This window comes from Sus scrofa, chromosome 8 (genome assembly GCF_054392235.1).
Source record: "Sus scrofa isolate SSC_HxYL_T2T_F1_AM1 chromosome 8, Sscrofa_HxYL_maternal_Yorkshire_Landrace_v2.0, whole genome shotgun sequence".
Classification (NCBI taxonomy): Eukaryota; Metazoa; Chordata; class Mammalia; order Artiodactyla; family Suidae; genus Sus; species Sus scrofa.
Genome location: NC_139390.1, coordinates 138,884,498 through 138,900,181, shown reverse-complemented (window position 1 = coordinate 138,900,181; position 15,684 = coordinate 138,884,498). Strand labels below are relative to the sequence as shown.

Below are 15,684 nucleotides of genomic sequence, written 5' to 3'. Positions count from 1 at the left end.
TAATACAGAAACAATCCACATTTCTATTAATAGCAGAATGGGTAAGTACATTTTGGCATATTCATAGAGTAAACAATGTAAGTTACACGAATAAACTAAATGCATCAACCTGAAGAATCTTACAGTGTTTAGCAAAATCGGGTGATTAAGAATATACATGCTACTATGGTTACAACATTGAAAACCTACAAAGAAAAGCAAGGGAGTAAAATGTGACAAAACTCAGGGTAGTGGTTACCTCTGGTGGGAAAGGAAAAGAATCGAAGTTACCTCTGATCCTCAAGCGCACAGAGGGCTCACAGGGAGTCTCCGCTCTTCAACGCGGACGGTGGTCACATGAGGTCCACCTTATAGGTATTCTTTTTTTGAGCAGTTTCAGGAATTATTTCATTTATTTTATGGAGAAGCTCTATAGCTGGGTGATTAGGAATGCCTGCCTAGGAACCAAACTTTCCAGAATTTGGATTCCAGATCTTCTACCCTTTTAGCTGTATAACTCTTGAAAACTCACTGAAACTTTTAGCCTCAGGATTCCTCAGCTTTAGAAGATAAAAAAATGATTCCAGGTCTATAAAGTTAGTGTAAAGATTAAATCAGATAATGACTGTCAGGCATTTAAGGTAGTACTAATAAATGCTGGTTCTTATCATCAGAACACTGACGTTCCTGCATTGTTTTTAATGCTCTGTGGATTTTTCTTAAAGAGTATTCATGTGTCTTATAAATCACTTTTGGATGATTTAAGAGAGAAACACACTCAGCATTTCCTAGTTTTGGAGTTATAGTGCTATATATTAACACTGGAGATAATTTTGAAATTTTTGAAAAATTTAAGTTAATAGAAATGCCCTAACATTTATTACCAGCTTTGCATGTTGTCCAGATTGATAGTTATATGCATATACACATGCATTATACAAATAAGTGCTATTTCTGTCATCTCTATAATTACTCTTTAAACCGCATTTGTTTTCCAGGTGCATGATATTTACTAAAAGATGGATCTCATCATGTCATTCTACTTAAAATCTTTGGAAAGTCTTCATTTTGGAATAAAATACAAACTTCTTCACTTTGTCTAAAAAACCCTACATAGAGAACTGCTGGACCCTTCTTCAGCTTTCTCTCTATCACCCCCATTTATGCCCCAAGATAGTAAATGACATCGAATGCCCCGAACAATCACGCTCTCTCAAGACTCTGGGCCCCTGGACAATGTTCTCACCGGTCCCCTCTTGTAGTTATCCTCTCCCTGTCTTTAACATTCAGCTAAAACATCGCTCCCTCTGGGAAGCCTTCCTTGACGAATCCCCCTCCCATCTGTCTTAGACTCTCCTTTGCCGGACTTCTTTAGCACCCAATGTCACCCACTTAATAGCAGTGGATAAGTACCACACTCTTTAGAAACAACGCCCGTTTTAATGGCATGCTCGATCAGAAGTGCCACGTTCCTTACACAAAGCTCCTTTAAGCAGGTACTGTCTTTTTCATCTGTTCCAAGAGCTAAGGATGATATGTGCGCCACAAATTCCCAATAAATGTTCACTTAATGAATACATGGTTAACATGGGGCAACAGAGGTTTTCTACATCACTGAGAGTGACCCATGACTCCAAATACTTAAGTTCAGCTCTAGAAAACCCCCCTCATTTTAAATCAAATGGCTGATTATTGGCAATTACACATGATTCTCCTTTCTAACACTCACTGAACACATATTGACCCAGCACAGTATAGTGATGGCCATTACATCTGCCTCCTCAATATAACTGTAAGCATACTTTAATGAGAATCATGGTGTGAAATATGCCTAGGGTACTTTCAGCAGTCTTCTGCACGTACAGGTTACGCTTTAATTCACGGGGCAGCTTACATACCCAGAGTTATATAAGCCACTAAACAAGTGAGAGAGAGAGATTGATTAATAGTTCGAAACAGCTTCTTTTGGAGTCTTAGAAGCGCTGCTGTCATACTCTATTGTCAGATGTTGCCTGACAGATTATAACTAGTTCATCTCTGCAGGAGCCTATTGATTATTGACACTGGTGACTATGAAGCATCCAGTATTTGATTAAAAAATATAGTCTGCCTGTGTGTGCAAATATTTTTTATAAAATACTAAAACTTTTAAATTATTCCAACTGGGAAAGAAACTGGATCTATTTGTAACACTGTTTTGATTAAGCAAAGATTTTATGGGCAAAAATGGCCATAAATTGAGCTTTATAAAACTGTGATGTGATTTCTCTTATTTCTAAAGTTCTAAATGCTATGTTAATATATATTACATATATTCCTATAAATATCCCCTATATTTTATATAGAAATGGATATATATTTATATATATATATATACATATTCCCCAAAGGAATAAAGCATTATTATTTAGCTCAGAACCAATTCTTCAACTAGAGAAGATGAATCAGTAAAAAAAAAGAATTATGCTGCAAATAAGAAAAGCCACTGAAAACCACTGTTAGCCAACTGCTACACAGCCACATGAAACTGTTCACTGCAGCCGTCTTACTTAGGCTGGCAGCATCCGAGGTGGTAGCATCACGGTGTTGTGTGATGCACTCAGGCACCTTAAGACCTCCAGCTCCTACCTGCGGCATTAACAGCATCAAACCATCAGTTTACCATTCTGTCCTAGTGATTTTCACTTCTGTAGCTGGCATTACCTGGAGTGGTATTTCTTCAGATCCATACACTAAATCATATGCAATGTTTAAATGGGTTACACAGATCACATGTTTCCTACTAAGGAACATTTTAAAATTTGCAACTCACCACTGCTTGTATGGTTTCTCATCTACAGGAAATGGGTCTAATTCAACAGTTTCTTGCCTGAGTTGCCATAACAAAGGTCTGAGATGGTCCTGCTGGTGGCGTTTCTCACACTAGCCTAAAATCAAAGCAAAAACACAGCCACGTTGGATTTTAACATGTCAATAGGAATTTCACCTGCATTTAGAAAATCAAAAGGCTGACCAAGACAAGGGCTGCTGGGTGGTGGGACACAGGGGGAGGGAATAAAACATCTCTGAGGTAGTTTACTCTGTTCAGATGTATCACAAGCACAGGACCTTTGGTGTTACCGATACCAGAATAGCTCGATATTTTAAAATCTGAACAGAAGCCCAGTTGGTAACTGGGTAGACGCGGATTTGGTTTTGTGAGAGGAGGCACCCGGCTGAGCTCCACTGTTACATGTTGACACAGTGCGTGTCTCGTTCACATGAGAGCAATGAGTTCATACAGAACATCGGGTCACAGGGTTGTGGATAAAAAGAGAAGTTTGAAAAAGTACGTGAAATAAAATTAAATTGAAGTTGGTCCAAAGTTAGAAAAAGACCTGTATGCATGTTTTTTACATAATCAGATCCAGTTACAAAAGTAGGTTTGTAGCTGCAATCGGTTACGTTGCTTTTTGACATCACATTGGACCAAATTCTCCAGGACTGTGCCCTTTCCAGTGTTCTACCCATTCTACCCATTTTGATTTCTCGTTCGGAAAGTACAGTCACCATACCCCAAGTAAGCATTCTCCTCCCCAAGTTCGAATTCCTTTCTTAGTCAAGTGCTTACAACTGCTGCTGGGATTCTTCCGCCACCTCCTCCCTACACTCCGCCCACCTGCTCTCACAAAGTGGCCTGTCACCATGTCAGAGGAGGTGAGTTTCTTTCTCCTCTTCATTCCTATTACCTGTGTTGAATATAGACTCTGGATTGCACACCTTGTTTGTTACTTCACCTCATCTTCCTAAATAACTATAAGCTCCCAAATGGCAGAAACTTTGTGTTATAATTTCCCAAACTCTTTTACCCATGGCACCAGGAGAACCCTGTACATGGGAGACATTTATTCAAGAACTATTGATTGCGTCCCTACTACACGCCAGGCAGACACAGTCAGTCCCTGACAGAGACTGTAATTGAGCGGAGAATACAGGAACCCAGGAATAGGCACCGACTGCATTAAATGATAAGTACTATGACACAGGAAGTACAGACACTGAATAAACAGACCTAAGAGCCTTACTTCACTGTCAAAGCTTTCAGTTCCTTCTTCCAACGTATGAAAAGAGGATGATTACTTTAAGAAACTCATTTTCACAGAACACATGGAGCACCCAGGCAGATTAACATCCAAAACCAAGGAAGCAGTTTTACTTCTATGAAGACAAGTCAGGGACGAAGATGAATTTCTGCTGCATTTAAATCACTGCTGGATTGTGTGTGTGTGTGTGTGTGTGTGTGTGTTCCTGCTTTCACACACACAATGTAGCAAAAATCCTGTTTTGTTACAGTGCAGGCTACTCGGCAAATGCCTGACTGCCCTAGAGAACTTCATTTCACACCTGCACACCACGTAGGGCTTTAGAGCACCCGTGGATTTGGAAGCCTTCTAAAGAACCTTCAGTCCTTTCTTTTTCCATTCAAACCTTCATTCCCATTCCTAGGAGCATTCGTTCTATAACCTACGGGTTTTACATGTCATAGCTACCAGGGATAAGATCAATGAGAAAGACCATGGTGGCTTGTTAGGAATCTAAAATGTCAATTCAACTAGAAAATCCTTAATCAAAAATAATTATAAACTCACAGCCCACTTTTTAAATTGAAAATGTTTCTTTCGATTCAAAGATTTTCCAAGGTCATCTGAAGTCTCCATTTAGAGTTTCTACCAAGATTCACAATTAGAAACGGAGTTCTCCTCCGTTAAATGGGGGCGGGGGCGCAGAACCTGAAATGTACAGTACAGATGATCCACTTTCCCCCTTTGCCTGGATTTTCTTGGAAGGATAAAATGTACTCAAACTGAAAAATCTTTAGTCAAAACCTTACAACTTGGCTATGAAAATATATACAGATAAGTCAATTTCTAAAAATGCAAGCTCCAATTCTAAACTGCATTTTCTCTTTCAAATAATCAATATGCAGCAGGATCTTTTATCTGCATCAGCAGCAGTGCCTCATCTCAGACTCAGGCAATGCAATAAATATCTCTAATATGCTAGAGAAACAAATGGATTCTGCTCTTTATCAAGAAGTATCTCCCCCAGGAGTCGAGAGGCCCAACTTTTTCCACAAGTCCTTGGTTCTCAGAAGACGGTGTAAGAGATGCACGCAGCCTGCAGCAAATAAATACAGCACTCCGGTTCGTGTCACTCCTGGGACACTTTGTGTCTCTTTTTTTGTGTAAGTGTTGCAATGTCCAACCAACAGCTTGAAAGAGACTGCAAGAGGAAACAGTAGGGGCAATAGAGAAAGTATTTAAAATGTCGCTTTATCATTTCTTATTCTAATTGAAGGAAGTCTCTCTTGCTTTGAGTCCATTATTCTCATTAGCAACTGAGCAATCAGTTGATTTGAACACACCAATTCCATGTGAAGTCTCAGAGCTACAAATGTGACCTGCATCCGGAACCAGAGCAGGAAGGGAGGGCATCTGCCCTCATGTTTAACAAACAAGATAAAACCCAATTTGTCTTTATCCTTTATCATCAGTATTCAAAGACGTTTCCACGGATTCATTTACCTAAAGCCATAAACATTTTTTTAAAACCCTCCCTTTAAATATGGGGGGCTTTACCTTTAAATATGGGAGGCTTTTTCACATTATTTAAATTAGGCAGATTCCTTTTGCTTATGAATTCCTATGGGATATACTGACAATTTTATGAATTTTCCTATAATTAAAAAAAGTATATGTGTGTGTGTATATATATAAAATGTATATGTGTGTGTGTATATATACATATATATATACATATATATATGTGTATATATAATGGCATCCACAATCCTTAGTTCATTTTAACCTTGAAAAATACTGACCATGAACTATGAAACCATTAAACACTAATAGCTGCAGATGTACCAGACAATGACAGCAACAACACACTTGGTCCCCGTGGGATCTGTTCATAAACATCCCTCCCCACAGCAGATGCTGTTCTGGGGCAAGCAAGCAGGAGGCTGGAGGCAGCTGATTCTTCCCACTCTGCATATCACTTCTTACGGCCTCATCATCAAGAATCTTTTTTACTAAAACTACGAAGATTTCCTAACACGAGGAGAATGTCAGATTAAAGATACTTTATGACAACGGGAGGCAGTGACGTGCACACGAGAAAGCACGAAGACTCTTTAAGGTCACACCACCTTTGTCCCCAGATTTCTAGCTCTGCTGTGAGGGAGAGAAAACCCAGTTTGCTTCATGTGATGAAATCAGCTCATCTGATACTTCGTCAATTTTAAGAGTGAGATGATGGTAGAGGAGGGCTAACTGTCGGGCCCTACAATCCAATGGCTCCAAAGTGGAGTCCGAAGCTTGCAGGCTCATTCTTGTCTATATTTACAACACAAACACTCGCCTAAGATAGAAAATACACAGAAGCCTCTGAGAGAAATGCCTATTCCTACAACCATTTTTGACACATGGATCAGCATTCTGTGAGATCTTCCAGGGTCCGACAACTAGCAGACTAGGAATAGAGAGAGAAATTGGACCTTGGGCTGGCAATTCCTGGTACACTTAGACCCATTTTCCTTCGGTCTGAACTGTGGCCTGCCCTATAGGACTTAGCCTGCCTCTACCCAGTTTGTTCATAAAAGTTACTGCCAACACACCAAAGCAGGCAAGGCTGCTGTTACAGACGCTCTCAGGCTCTGCAGCAAAGACAGCCCATGTAAACAACCTTACCATTGCTTCAGGGCCAATTGCCATGGGATAAGCCATTCTTTTGCTGTGGTTCCATTGCAGTACCCTGGGAAGTTACATCTTTAAGAGGGTAAAAGCAGAGACTCAGTCTCTAGATTTAAATGAAGGGGGAGAAGGAAATAAACATATAGAGATGTGATTTTCTTGAAACATCTCTAGCCTTGATTTACTTGAAAATTATCCAGGAAGCCACATTTATTTTGCCACAGGCACAAATACATAAATTCTGATAAATATATTGCCATGTTCATTTCTGATGATACATCTTTTTTTTTCCAAATGAGCTCTGATATTTCTAGGGGACACAGTATCCCAGTACAGGATACCTGGGAACCATGCCATAACGGAAAAAAAAAAAATGCTTCCCTGTGACTAGGAGATCACTTTCTTAAAGGGACCCCTTACATATGTGACTGCAGTGCCAGTGTTCCCTCTGTGTCTAACCTGACCCCCATTCTGTGTTCTCTCCCCAGCCCAAATGCAGCTAGCATGTCTCTGCAAGAGTAATGAATGCCGTTAGTTTTGCAACTAAAATATAAAAAATACCATTCCCTACTAAAATACGTAAGTATGCCCCCAAATATTTATTTAAGCTACATCTCTCAGGAAGTAAATATAAATGCATAGCTTAAAGAGTGGTTTTTTTGTTTTATGGAACCATGGCATTTCTTAGACAGGGAACTGAGGTCGGCACTTCTAACAAGCACAGCTGTTTCCACTCTCCCTCTCTGATTTTCTCTTCCCTTCTGTAGCTCTGCATTGGTCTAAAAACCCCTGGTCACAATAAAAATGCTCCCTCCCACCCCCTGCCAACCCTCACTCCAAACAGAAAGGTTTCAACACGCCCAAGTCTGCAGAGATGCTCCGCGCAGAAGGAAAGGCTGGTGGCTTCTTGCCTCGGAGGTAGTTCACTTCATCAATCTGCTTTCCACCCCATCTCTGCCCCCCTCTCCCAAGCTCACTCTCCCGCCCCACCAGGAGCAATCAATAGACATCACCCCACCCTCCAAAAACCAGGTTAGAACCCAGAATGAGCAAAGAGCCACCTACCATTCCGTGCTTGAGAACTACGATCCTGATCCAGCAGTGTTTGCCCCAGAAATCCTCCCTACTTGTTTTTCATTAACCACATTCCAAAGTGTAATAAGGAATAGATTCCTTGGAGGTGGGGAAATTGTTTAAAATTAATGATGGACAGGTGATTTCCAAGAAAACCCAATCTTAAAGTCACTCAAGCCCCTAAGAATGGAGGGGTGAGGAGAAAAAAGGAAAATTGTAAAAATGAAAAAGGAAAGGAAAAAGGTAAGCATATAACAAGCACCAACCACCCCCATAAAAATAAAAAGAGAAGGGGAGGTTTAAAAAAAAAAAAAAGAAGAAGAAGAAGAGTGGCTTGCTGAATCACCCTCTTTCACTGCCTGGAAACCATTGTGCAGCGTGATGCTGCCTGTACCATTGTGGAACCTACCAGAGGAGACGGACAGAGGGCTTGGGGAATGGGGTTGCTATGGCAACCGAAAGGAGCACACGTGACGTCAAAGCCCAGAGAGGTCTAGGGAGGGGTGAGAGGGGGAAAGGAAAAGAGGAAAAAGTCTATGTGCGGCTGGAGTTAACTGTGTTTTCCGATGAAATGAGGACCAGGCAAACTGCAAAGGAACAGGGTTCGTTGGCAGCCACTACCAGCGGCTACGACATCCGGCAACCAGTCTGCACAACCCGGAGAAACAACCCGCTCTGTGCAGCCCGGCCAGACACACAGCAGCGCTGGGGAACAAATGCCTGCAGACCAAACACCATCGGAAATATAGTCAGTCTCTGCTGTTCAGCCAGCTCAGTTTTTTGCAAACAGCACAAAGAGAGACGTGCAGCATCTCTGAATGTCAAAGCAAACAAGGATGGTAATAAGCTCAGAGGCAAAGTGAGCCTCTGGGTCCTCCCCTGGACCCCGGAGGTCATCTGTGCAGCACAATTCCTCTTCTCTGTTTCCTTGTCTTTCATAAAAATCCTGAATACATACCACTAAACCAGACTCAGCACACGGAGTCTCAGATTGACATTTGAATGTGAAAAGAAGACACTGATAATTTGAGAAAACACATCAGGGTTCCTTTTTTTTTTTTTTTTAAATTGGGATAATTCTCTAGAAAGCAAGTGCAAATCACATTATTATTATTTGGGGCAGATAGCTCAACTTTATTTAAGTAATTTTCCCTGCCTTTGACTGTGAGAGTATATTCTTAAGTCTCCATACTGGTTGTTAAAAAGTTATAGTTGCTAACCTATAAATATTAGTTTTTTAGTGAGAGCTGACAAATGCTGGACTACTTCCACTATTTTTTTAATTACCAAAATTTTTTAACCTTCTAAAAATATTTTTTTATGTAAGTAAAATTTTCAATATATATTTGGCCTAGCTAGCCTAAGCCCTTGGAATTCTCAAGTTACATAATCAAATTGAATTCCTTTTTTGTTTAAACAACTTTGAGATGAGTTTCTGTCTGTTGCAACCAAGTAGGACTGAGTTTTGTACCATTCTACACTATGTTTGGAACTAGAATACATACACAAATAAGAAGCTTTTTCCATATGTTAGCAGAAAGAATACAACATGCAACAGATATAAATCAAGACACGAAATACATCTTAAAACAGTGTGGGACCACAACAGGTTTTGTGCTGTGGGTATTGTTACTTTTTCAGGTGGGAATCTAGGGGAGAAAAGCTTTATATGCCTTTTCTGTCCTTTTCATCAATTGGACAAGTTTTTGGATGTTGTTTTGTTCTAATTTCAAGTTCAACGAGAATCAGTTGATTATTAACTTTCAGGCTTGACAGTGGGCCTACCTACAAGACAGCTCTGTCTGAAACAAAAATATGCACTGATTAGCCAAACAACTTTATAGCACAAGGTAACTGGCATTCAAGCTTTTAAGTTACTTTATTCTAAGTTTTGCTATCAAAAGTCAATTCCCAATAACTAGGTACCAATGAGGAAAAAAGGAATTTCAACTCTTACCTCACATTTGCAAACACAAAAATTAATTCAAGATAAATTTTATATTGAAATATAAAAGCTAAAATCCATGAAGCTATTAGAATAAAATATATCTTTAGAAGAAAAAAATAGCCTTCTATTTTTGGAGTAAGCAAAGATTTCTTAGGACACTGAAAGCACTCACCACTATAGGAAAAAAAACAAAAAACAAAAAACAGAGATTTGATCAAAATTTTAAAAGCTTCCAAAGTCACCATTAAGAAAATGAATAGACAGACACAGACTAGAAGAAAATACTTTTGATAAACATATCTGAAAAATTCTTAATATATACAAAGTCTGTATTATATAAAAATATCCTATAATTCAATGATAAAAACAACTTTGTTTAATGAGCAAAAGCAGGCACTTGACAAAGGAAGATATATATATAAATGGTCAATAAGTACATTAAAAAGTACTCAACATCATTGGTCCTCAGGGAAATACAAATTAAAACTGCAATAAATCTCATTTTACATGCACAAAAATGGCTAAAATTAGGAAGACTAACAACATTAAATATTGAGTAGGATATAGAGAAATTAGAACTCTCTTGCATTACTAGGAGGCAATAGTATAACATGGCAAAACTACTTTGGGAAATGGTTTGGTGGTTTTTAATTGATAAACATACACCTTCAGTATGACTCAGCAATTCTATTCACAGTCACCTAAGAGAATAGAAACATATGTCCACCAAAAAAAAAAAAAGTTGTACATAAATGTTTATGCCAGCTTTATTTATAATTGGTCAATGCTGGAAACAACTCAAAGCCTATCAACAGAGGTATGAATATGCAGAGTGTGGTATATTCATATACTAGGATACTATTTGGCAATAAAAAAAAAGAATGACAGCTATAGATATGTCAAAACTAATCATTTTTATTCCATTACGTGTTAATTCCTAATGGCACAGGTGACAGAATGATAGGTGCCAACATTCACTGGGTTATATTTTACTATTTAGGGCTTTAGTTCTCAACCTATTCATTTCAGTAATATTTAGATGTTTAAATTTTCTTTTAAGTCTATTCAACACATCAGAGAAACAAATAATTTCCTGAAATTAAATCATTTAATACTAGTTAAAAAAAAAAAAACAAAACACCAAAATAGGTCCCATTCCTTGTTGGATAAAACCAAAATTCTTTATTTCTTTATTGCTGCTTCTCAACCCAACAAAATATGTTTCAGAGCCTCCCCTCCCCGCAAAAATACGTGTTTTAATCAAGAAAGCAAGAAAAGAACAGAGAATAAGCAGCATCACTGGTTTTGCTAGGCACCGTGCTTTGGTATAGTTGCCCCCACCCTATAAGCGCATACAAAACTACCTCCTTCTTTCATCTAGTATTGACCATACTGCATTTTGTATTACTCTAATTTTATTAATATATAATATCTTACTTTAAACATAACTGTGACTTAATTTTCTCCATTTCTCATTGTCTTCCCTGAAAGTTCCCTTTTCCAGGAACCCAGCATATCTTCTTACACATGGCAGGTGACCAGTAAACACAGTTATTAATTATAATTATCTGTGGTTATATAATTCTTTTTACTATCTACCAACTCTTTTTAATCTCAAACATTATGATCAAGTGTTACGTTTTGAGATATCCGCTATTAAAGCAGGTAACCTCTGTTATATTACATACTGGAACTTTAACTCTTTCAAACTTTTCAAAATGCTCTCAAGTCAAACTAAATTTAATCTAGAAGTCTGACCTGAATTCAATCAGTACTCTCTCCATTAACCACTGAGCCACGACGGGAGCTCCAAGAAAGAAAGGTTTTAAATGAACGAATGAATGTAAGTTCTTATTTTCAAAGGCAAAGAGTTGTACTTAGTGTCTCTTACACACGAGTTTATTTATTTAATGGCATGTTTGTAGTCGGTGGTGGCACTAAACATCTTCAAGACTATTTCTTACCCTCCAAGCAAGGAAATCTCCCTTCTGTCATAAATGAAAACTTTGGGGCACTAAATTTTCAGAATGACCTATGGAAACACACAACAACATACATGAATCTTGAAAACATCATTTTATGTGAAAAAAAAAATGAGATAGGGAGTTCCTGTCATGGTGCAGCAGAAACGAATCCAACTAGGATCCACAAGGACACAGGTTCGATCCCTGGCCTTGCTCAGTAGGTTAAGGATCCAGTGTTGCCCTGAGTTGTGGTGTAGGTCGCAGTTATGGCTCAGATCCTGCATTGCTGTGGCTGTGGTGCAGGCCAGTAGCTACAGCTCTGATTGGACCCCCAGCCTCACAGGTACAGCCCTAAAACACACACACACAAAAAGAGAGATAGTGACTAAAGAAAGTATTTACTATACAAATCCATTAATATGGGATTCTAGAACAGACAGGATGATTCTATGGTGATGGAAATCAGAACTATGATTGTACAGGAGAGTGACACAGTTGAGAGAAATTTCTGTACTGATAAAATTGTTCTATATCTTGATAAAGGTGTGAGTTATTACATAAATGTGAAAATTTGTCAAAACCTTTCAAAGTCTAACTCTTAAGATCAGTGTATTTCACTCTGTAAATTAAACTAATGTTGGTTATTTTTTGGTTGGGTTTTGGTTTTTGGCCATACCAGCAGCATGCATAAGTTCCCAGGCCAGGGAGGATGGAACCCAAGCCACAGCAGTGACAACACCAAACCCTTAACCACAAGTCCACCAGGGAACTCAGTTAAAGAACTGTTTTTTAAAAATTAAGTCAATTCCCAAGAAGAAAACTGCTGAGTGAATAAAAGTTAGAATTCCTAAACCTGCAAATCCAGTCCCGAGCAGACCTAGCAATAGGAAAGGCTATATTCAGGGCCACTGAGATCTTGAGTGACATAGCAACTCCTCTGAAGTGACGCCGACAATGGATGGAGATTTACCTAACAAACAAGAAATGAGAACTCAGACGCTAAAAAAGCGATTTTTCAGAGAAGTCTGGCCAGAACTAGATTCCCAGGTTCCTCTGAAGGGGGTGTCATTCAGCTTAAGGTCTCAAGACTAAAGGAAGCAAAGGTGCTAAAGACCTAGCTTTCCAAATAGTAAGTGGCCAGGGACTCCGGAATAGGGGAGCGTAAAGGCATCAACTCAGTGAGACTGGGCTGCCAACTAAGACTTCAGTTTCTGAATCTAAGTCTCAAGGACACTCATGGGGGGGTGGCTAGCAATAAAACCAACTATTATACTAAGGTCTCTTATCAAAATGGATCCCAGAATAGAGTGACCAACTAATTCTCATTTGCCAGGGGCTTCCCAGGTTTTAGCAAGTCCCACATTCCAGGAAACCCTGGACAAACTGGGAAGGCTGACTACACTATACCAGAGTTTAGAATGGACTTCAACCCTCAGATGAGAATTAAAGGTCCCAGGTGCAAAGCAAGAGAGATACAAAAGAAGTCGAGGGGTTCATTAGAACAGTGATGTCGCTGAAGAGAAGTGTCACCTGGCTACACTCTCAACAATTAGATTCCTGCAGTTTAGGAGGTGGTAAGAGGATGCAAGTGGTTTCATAAGTGCACGAGAAATTATAAATGAACGCTGTGAGTCAATGAATATGAAGGGAATCCAGAGTCGGGGTTGACCCAGGTTCACTATCATTTCAAGATATATCAGGTTTTCTCTCAGGAAGTCAGTCATGTGTCTTTCAGGATGCTTCCACTTGGGGAACACTTGTCCTTTGCAAAACAATTCCATAATTCAAAACTTTCAGAAATTCTGCATGCAACTGTCTTCCTTTTGGAAAGTCTTATTGCATAAAAGTAAATTAAAAGCACTGAGGAGCCTTGAGGCTTTAAAAAAAAAAAAAAGATTTCAATCTCTCGAAGTTATGATTCCTCATGTAATCCAATGCCATTTCTGGGTCTTTATCTGAAGAAAACAAAAACACTAACTTGAAAAGATATACGCACTCCCATGTTCATTACAGCAGAATTTACATAACCAAGCTATGGAAGCAACCTAAGTATCCACTGAAAGGTAAATCAATAAAGAAGATGTCTTACACACACACACACACACACACACACACACACACACACACACACACACGAAGATTATTCGGCCATAAAAAGAATGAAATCTTGCCATTTGTGACAACATGGACAGACCCTGAAGGCATTGTGCTAAGTTAAATGAGTTAGTGAAAGACAAATACGTATGATCTCACTTATACGTGGAATCTAAAACAAACGAACAATGAGAAAAAGAATACACACACACATATATATGACTGGGTCACTTCGCTTTCTGTAGAAATCAACAGAACACTGTAAACCAACTATAATAAAAATATCTCCTAAAAAAGACTGTTTCCAACCCCCAAAATAAAAATAAAACCAAAAAAAAAGGTCATTGATACAGAGACTAGGTTGGTGGTTGCCAAAGGCAAGGGCGGCGGGTGAAGTGGGCAGAGGAGAGCAAAACATACAAACATCTCGTTATAAAATAAATAAGTCACGAGGGCTGTGATGTCCTGCCTGGCAACTCTAGTTAATATGCTGTACTGCACATTTGAGAGTCGCCAAAAGAGTCCATCTGAAAAGTTATCACAAGAAGGAAAAAATTCTGTGACTATGTATGGTGACGGATGCTGGCCAGACTTACTGGAGTGATTATCTAACAACATGCACGGGTGTCGAATCATGTTTAAACGCATGTCCTGTTATAAGTGAATAATACTCAATTAACAGAACACTAACGGTTCCTACTAAGAGCACATTCTGTGATTGTCAATGTCACAAAAAAGAAGGAATCTACCTCCGCACTCACTTTTCTTTTTAATTAACAGACTATTTTTTAAAGTTTTAGGTTTATGAGAAGATTGAGCAAAAAAAGTACAAAGAATTGCCCACATTCTCTATGCCCCTCCCTACACAAAGCTTCCCCTATTATTAACATCTTGCATTATTGTGGTTAATTTTTTTACAGCTGATGAACCAATATTAATACATGATCATTAACTAAAATCCATAATTTATATGAGGGTTCACTACTTGTACAGTTTCGAGGGTTTTGACAAATGCATAATGTCACGTTGTATTCATTTTAATTTTCTTCTTGCTTAGGAGTCAATTTTACTTTCAGGAAACAACTGTGTTCACATCAAAAGAAAGTAGATAAAGTTAGTCTCCCGAAAGTTTTTCCTGATGGACAAAGCACTTCTGTTAGAATTCAACGGCAGAAAATGTATTTTAAACCAACATTTTATTTAGCTTATAAGAGCATTGATTTTTTTTCCACTGGGAACACCCATAACTGGCCAAATTATGTCTGTCTGTGATTACTTTGTCTGTGATACTTTGATTATAAATGCAGAATATCTGTTGCTTGGAAAACAGTAGTTTTACACAGCCTTTCAGGATCCTAGCAGACTTTTTTGAAAGTCTGGATTTAGTTTACAATTATTATGGGGGGAGGAGGGAATTCTACTTAAAAATAACATCAAAGTAGCTTAAACTTCCTCAGGTAGTAACAGCTTAAAAATCTAATTAGAGTATTTGTCTTCTGAATAAAGATGCTAATAGAAAACTGCCTTTTCTTAGATGCCCACAGAAGCTGGCATGTGAGATAAAGAAGCAGTTACTCCTGCCAGACATCCTCCGGTTTAGCCACACTTCAGTCCAGGCGCATCTGCAGCAGTTTCAATTTGCCTTATCCTTGCTTTCCTGCAGCGCCCCGGAAGCACGACAAAAGCATGGAGATACCATGGATTATATTTGAGTTTGGCCTAGAAATTCAACTCCTTATAACTCTGCAGCAGTTTGTATCTTCATTAAGAGGACTCTTCTCTTTGTTTACAACTTTATTGAGGCATAACTGACAAAATTATAAGATCTTTAAGATGCACAATGTGATGATTTGCTATATGTATACACCGTGAAAGGAGTCTCCCTATTGAG

At 38.8% G+C, this 15,684-nt stretch overlaps 1 protein-coding gene across 30 annotated transcripts in view; it reads right to left on the bottom strand.

Annotated features, from left to right (window-relative positions):
- The window catches only part of MAPK10 (mitogen-activated protein kinase 10), a 454,812-nt gene that overhangs the window by 279,290 nt on the left and 159,838 nt on the right, over positions 1–15,684 (bottom strand). For 24 of the 30 annotated variants that reach the window (XM_084973667.1, XM_084973654.1, XM_084973660.1 and 21 more), the window contains exons 1-2: positions 7,779–8,162; positions 2,792–2,906 (exon numbers count right to left, since the gene is read on the bottom strand). The gene's annotated coding sequence lies outside the window, so the exon portion shown is untranslated. Of the gene's footprint in view, positions 1–2,791; positions 2,907–7,778; positions 8,163–15,684 lie in introns of those variants that run through there. The other 6 variants (XM_084973649.1, XM_084973669.1, XM_084973666.1 and 3 more) reach the window with 1 other exon arrangement.